The following is a 6,462-nucleotide window of genomic DNA, read 5'->3' as shown; positions in this document are numbered from 1 at the left end:
GTTCTAGTTTCCTCTCTGCAATGCAGCTCCAGCCTAGAGTCTACCTCAGAAAAGCAACTTTTTTTTCCTGAAATACAGTATTCAGTGTGGTGGGTTGACCCTGGCTGGATGCCAGGTGCCCACCAAAGCCACTCTATCACTCCCCCTCCTCAGCTGGACAGGGGGAGAAAATATAACGAAAGGCTCATGGGTCGAGATAAGGGCAGTTTCATAAAGCAGAAGCAAAGGTCACGCGTGAAAGCAAAGGAAAACAAAAGATTTTATTCTCTACTTCCCATCAGCAGGCGATGTTCAGCCACTTCCCGGGAAGCAGGGCTTCAGTACGCGTAGTGGTTGCTCCGGAAGACAAACATAAACAAACAAATGCCCCCCCTTCCTCCTCCTCTCCCTAGCTTTTATTGCTGAGCAGACATCATATGGTATGGAATATCCCTTTGGTCAGTTGGGGTCAGCTGTCCTGGCTCTGTCCCCTCCCAAGATCTTGCCCACCCCCAGCCTACTGGGTGAGGGGGGGCAATGTTGGAGAGACAGCCTTGATGCTGTGGGAGCACTGCTCAGCAGTAGCCAAAACCCTGGTGTGTTATCAACACTGTTCTAGCTACCAATACAGAGCACAGCACTATGAGGGCTGCTGTGGGGAAAATTAACTCCATCTCAGCCACACCCAATACAATCTCCACCCCTTATTCCATACCATTTGCATCATGCTCAGGTCCCACATAATTTAATACACACACACATATGTATATCTTTTAACCATCCCATCGTATTTAATTCTCATTACTGAAATCCCTTCTTACCAACACTTACGACTTAAACTACATACTTAAACCATCTTTATACCCAACATACAGATTTACACATTCTCATTAACTACTATCTTCTGTCCTTTAACAGAGAGATATTACTCTCCCATTCCATGGGCTTCTTGCACTCCTCCAGATGTTCACAAACAGGCTATGACTTGGGCCCCATCTGTCAAGATGGGCGTTCAGGACAGGAGAAGCAGTATGTTTGATTGTTGAGCACCAACACTGGCTTGGTTTCAGTCATCATTGCACTCGTCTGGTTTCTTGCGAAACTCACTCTTTGTCGGTTCAGGTCATTCCTGCTGCATTACTTCCTACAACGTACAACTCACATCACAGATTATTTTTCCCCCAAGGTTAAATCCCCTTGAGGCGCACACCGGGTCTCCCCATCCTTCTGCATTACCCACCAAGTACACCCAGGTCCTTGAGCAAAGACAATCCCACGAATGGGTCTGCCTTTTCCCATGGGAGGAGCAATCCATACCGCCTTCCCCAGCCACTTCCCCATGTGCACTATGGGGACCTTGTCTCCTCCCACAGTATGTAGGGGTTTTGTTTGGGCAGGACCAGGATGGTTAGCAGATCCCCTGGTGTTAACTAGCCAAGTGGCTTCTGCTAAATTTGTATCCCAGTGCTTCCATGCCCCATTGCCCAATGCTCTCAACATAGTCTTTAACAGTCCATTATATCTCTCAGTCTTTCCAGAGGCTTGTGGGTGATAGGGGATGTGATACACCCACTCAATGCCGTGTTTCTTGGCCCAGGAGTTTATGAGGTTATTCCGGAAATGAGTCCCATTATCTGATTCAATTCTTTCTGGGGTACCATGTCGCCAGAAAATTTGCCTTTCAAGGCCTAAGATGGTGTTTCGGGCAGTGGCATGGTTTACAGGGTATGTCTCTAGCCAGCCAGTAGTTGCTTCCACCATGGTGAGTATGTAGCGCTTGCCTTGGCGTGTTCGTGGCAGTGGTCCAATATAGTCAATTTGCCAGGCCTCGCCATATTGAAAACCCAGCCACCGCCCTCTGTTCCAGGGAGATTTTACTCGTGTGGCTCACTTGATTGCAGCACATGTTTCACATTCATGAGTGACCTGTGTGATGGCCTCCATGGTCAGGTCCACCCCTCGATCACGAGCCCATCTGTATGTTGCATCTCTCCCTAGATGTCCTGATGTTTCGTGGGCCCATCGAGCTACAAATAGCTCACCCTTACGCTCCCAGTCCAGGTCCACCTGAGCTACTTCGATTTTGGCAGCCTTGTCTACCTGTTCATTGTTTCGATGTTCTTCAGTGGCGCGGCTTTTGGGCATGTGAGCATCTACATGAGGTACCTTTAGAGCCATGTTTTCTACCCGGGCAGCAATGTCCTGCCACAATGCAGCAGCCCAGATGGGTTTACCCCTGTGCTGCCAATTGGTCTTCTTCCACTGCTGCAGCCACCCCCATAGGGCATTAGCCACCATCCAGGAGTCAGTAGAGAGATAGAGTACTGGCCACTTTTCTCGTTCAGCAATCTCTAGGGCTAGTTGGATGGCTTTCACTTCTGCAAACTGACTTGACTCACCTTCTCCTTCAGTGGCCTCAACGACTTGTCGTGTGGGACTCCACACAGCAGCTTTCCACTTCCGATGGTTTCCTACCACACGACAGGATCCATCAGTAAACAAAGCATAACGCCTTTCATCTTCTGATATCTCATTATATGGTGGTGGTGCCTCTTGGGCACGAGCCACCTCCTCAGGCAATGCTCCAAAATCTCTGCCTTCTGGCCAGTCCATGATCTCTTCCAGGATTCCTGGACATTTGGGGGTTCCCAGTCGAGGTCGTTGCGTGATCAACCCTACCCACTTACTCCACGTAGTGCTGGTTGCGTGATGTGTAGAGGGGCTGTTTCCTTTGAACATCCAGTGTAGCATGGGCAATCGTGGTGCCAAGAGGAGATATGCTTCTGTACCAACAACTTCTGAAGCAGCTCGAACCCCCTCATATGCTGCTAGTATCTCTTTTTTCAGTTGGGGTGTAGTGGGCTTCTGATCCTCGATACCCCCGGCTCCAAAACCCTAATGGTCGACCTCGGGTTTCTCCTGATGTTTTCTGCCAGAGGCTCCCTCCAGGTGAGACCATGCTCCCCAGCTGCAGTGTAGAGTACATTTTGCACAGCTGGTCCTGTCCAGACAGGCCCAAGAGCTGCCGCACGAGCTATCTCCTGTTTGATATGCTCAAAGGCTTGTTGTTGCTCAAGGCCCCACTCAAAATAGTTCTTCTTTCGGGTTACTCGATAGAGAGGGCTCACTAGCTGACTATAACCTGGAATATGCATTCTCCAGAACCCCCCACAAGGCCTAGGAAAGCTTGTGTTTCCTTCTTGTTAGCTGGTGGAGACATAGTTGCTATCTTGTTGACCACATCCATGGGCACATGACAGTGTCCATCCTGCCATTTTATTCCCAAGAACTGGGACCTGTGCAGGTCCCTTGAGCTTGCTTCTTTTTATGGCGAAACCAGCTTTCAGAAGAATCTGAATCACTCTTTTTCCCTTCTCAAACACTTCTTCTGCCTTGTTGCCCCACACGATGATGTCATCAATGTATTGTAGATGTTCAGGGGCATCACCCTGTTCCAGTGCAGTTTGGATTAGTCCATGCCAAATGGTAGGGCTGTGCTTCCACCCCTGGGGCAGTCGATTCCAGGTGTATTGGACACCTCTCCAAGTGAAAGCAAACTGTGGCCTGCACTCTGCTGCCAAAGGAATTGAGAAAAACGCATTGGCAATGTCATTTGTAGCATACCACTTGGCTGCCTTTGACTGCAGCTCATACTGGAGCTCTAGCATGTCTGGTACAGCAGCACTCAGTGGTGGTGTCACTTTGTTCAGGCCACGATAGTCTACTGTTAACCTCCACCCCCCGTCAGACTTTTGCACTGGCCATATGGGACTATTGAAAGGTGAGTGAGTCTTGCTGATGACTCCCTGGCTCTCCAGTTGATGAATCAGCTCATGGATGGGAGCCAGGGAGTCTCGGTTTGTGCGATATTGCCGCCGGTGTACCGTCCTGGTAGCAATTGGCACCTGCTGTTCTTCAACTCGCAGCAATCCCACAACGAAGGGATCTTCCAAGAGGCCAGGCAGGGTAGATATAGCTGTTTGATCTTCTCTGTGTTCACAGTGGCTACACCAAAAGCCCATGGGTACCCCTTTGGGTCCTTGAAGTACCCTCTCCTGAGGTAGTCTATGCCAAGGATACAAGGGGCCTCTGGGCTGGTCACAATGGGGTGCTTTTCCCACTTGTCCCCTGTTAAGCTCACCTCAGCCTCCAATACAGACAATTCTTGGCATCCCCCTGTCACTCCAGAGATCCAGATGGGTTCTGTGCCCCTATACCCTGATGGCACCAGCGTACACTGTGCACCAGTGTCTACCAAAGCCTTATACTTCTGTGGGTCTGATGTGCCAGGCCATCGAATCCACACAGTCCAGTATACCCGGTCATCCATTTCCTCCTCCTGGCCGAAGGCAGGGACCCTCTATTCTTGTTCCTGGTCAGAGTATTCGCTGTCTGACCCTTGCAGTGCCAGACCAGAAGTCCCCTCACCAGGATCAAGGGAGGTGATTTCAGTTCTTCTATGTCTGGGAGATCGCTGATTGCCTTCTTGTGTCTCTACAGCAACTATGCTGACAGCCTTCTTGGGTGACCCCTTCTTAACAGCAGTCTTCCCTCTCAGTTCACGTACACGGGCTTCCAGCTTAAAGGTGGGTTCACCATCCCACTTCCTCATGTCCTCCCCCTGGTCACGCAGGAAGAACCAGAGTGCACCATGCAGCATGCGCCTGGGGCTCCCTTTCCCTCTGACCGGGGCAGGAGGGGACTGACTTCTTGGGGCGCCCCTGACAGCCAAGGTGCTGTTCTGTAGGGATGAGGAGGGACAGAGATTTTCTTCAAAGTTTCAGAGTCAGGAAGACACTTTCTCCACAGTTGGTGTATCCATATCTGGGCAATACATCGCTGCCAAGCTGTTAGAATATGACGCTGGGGCACTTTGAATCACCTTCCTCCCCATGGCCCATGTGCACAGGACATCCTCTGGATCTTTGGAGACCTCATCATCATCTAGATGACTGTAGATGACTTCCAGCACTGCTAATTCTCTCAGGTATTGGATGCCTTCATCTGCAGTAGTCCACTTTCCTGGGGAGCTGACAAGATCTTCCTTGAATGGATATCTTGCCCTCACACTTGAGAGGAGTTGTCTCCAGAGACTGCAAATTGCTGCCTCTTTTCCAATTCCTCTCTCAATTCCCTGGTTTCTAGCAAGAGATCCCAGCTGTTGGGCTTCCTTGCCTTCCAATTGCTGACTGTTGGCCCCGCTATCCCAGCATCGGAGCAGCCAGGCAGCAATCCGCTCACCTGGCTGGCGGCTGTAATCTTTCTGCATGTCTTGAAGTTCTGATGAGGTCAGGGACCAGGTAGTTTCTGCTTCCTGTCTGAGTTCTCTCATTCCTTCCTCCCATTTCTTTGTCGAAGGACCGGCTTCTTGATCAAACCTTTCCTCTTCTTCCTCCTCCCTTACTAATCAAGGGTATGGACCCTTGTCCACTGTTTCTTTTTCACTACTGGGGCAATTACTGTAGTTGTTGTTGTTGTTTGGGTGCCTATCTATCTCAACCATGGTGTCCTCAGATGCAGTTTGGGTCCCTGCCTCAACCGTAATCCTCTGAGAATACTGAACTGTGGCTCGATAGGCACAGGCGAGGCCCCAGTACAGTGCTAGAAGCTGCTGGTTTTCATTGGGGTGGGCAAGGCACCCTTCTATCAGGTGGCGCATCAGTTTGCCAGGGTTGCTTGCCTGTTCAGGTGTAAAGTCCCAGGCTATGGGAGGTGATAACTGCCCTAGGCACCTGCCCAAATCCTTCCACACACCCTGCCACCCAGGGACCGGCCGCCTCAGGGCACTTTTCAGTATTGCCTCACCCAAAAGTTGTCTTCTCTTACACCAGTATGAGACCAGATTCCACAAAACCCATAATATGCCAATAGTATTAATTAATAGTATTAAACAGCTCACATAAGGGTGAACAAGGACCTCGGGAGCCTGCATAATAAAACCATCCACATCAATCCTGGGTAGGGAGAGGGAGATGTATTCCCTCATCTTCTCCACAAGATAGCTCCTGCAGCACAGCAAGGCCGTCAATGCCAGGGCAAAGCACAGAGCCATTGTTTCTATTAACATGTTCCCAAGCTCAGCAAAATAAAGAGATAAGCAGTGCAGCCAACAAACTCCGTGACCCACACAGGAGCTTGCCACTTAATAACTACTATAGCTATAGCACACTTAATACAAAACTGCCGTTGTTGAGCCCCACATTGGGTGCCAAAAAGGACTGTGGTGGGTTGACCCTGGCTGGATGCCAGGTGCCCACCAAAGCCGCTCTATCACTCCCCCTCCTCAACTGGACAGGGGGAGAAAATATAATGAAAGGCTCATGGGTTGAGATAAGGACAGTTTAATAAAGCAAAGGTCGCGCGTGAAAGCAAAGGAAAACAAAAGGTTTTATTCTCTACTTCCCATCAGCAGGCGATGTTCGGCCACTTCCCGGGAAGCAGGGCTTCAGTACGCGTAGTGGTTGCTCCAGAAGACAAACATAA

This window comes from Gymnogyps californianus, unplaced genomic scaffold (genome assembly GCF_018139145.2).
Source record: "Gymnogyps californianus isolate 813 unplaced genomic scaffold, ASM1813914v2 HiC_scaffold_35, whole genome shotgun sequence".
Taxonomy (NCBI): domain Eukaryota; kingdom Metazoa; phylum Chordata; class Aves; order Accipitriformes; family Cathartidae; genus Gymnogyps; species Gymnogyps californianus.
This window is presented reverse-complemented; position numbering follows the sequence as displayed.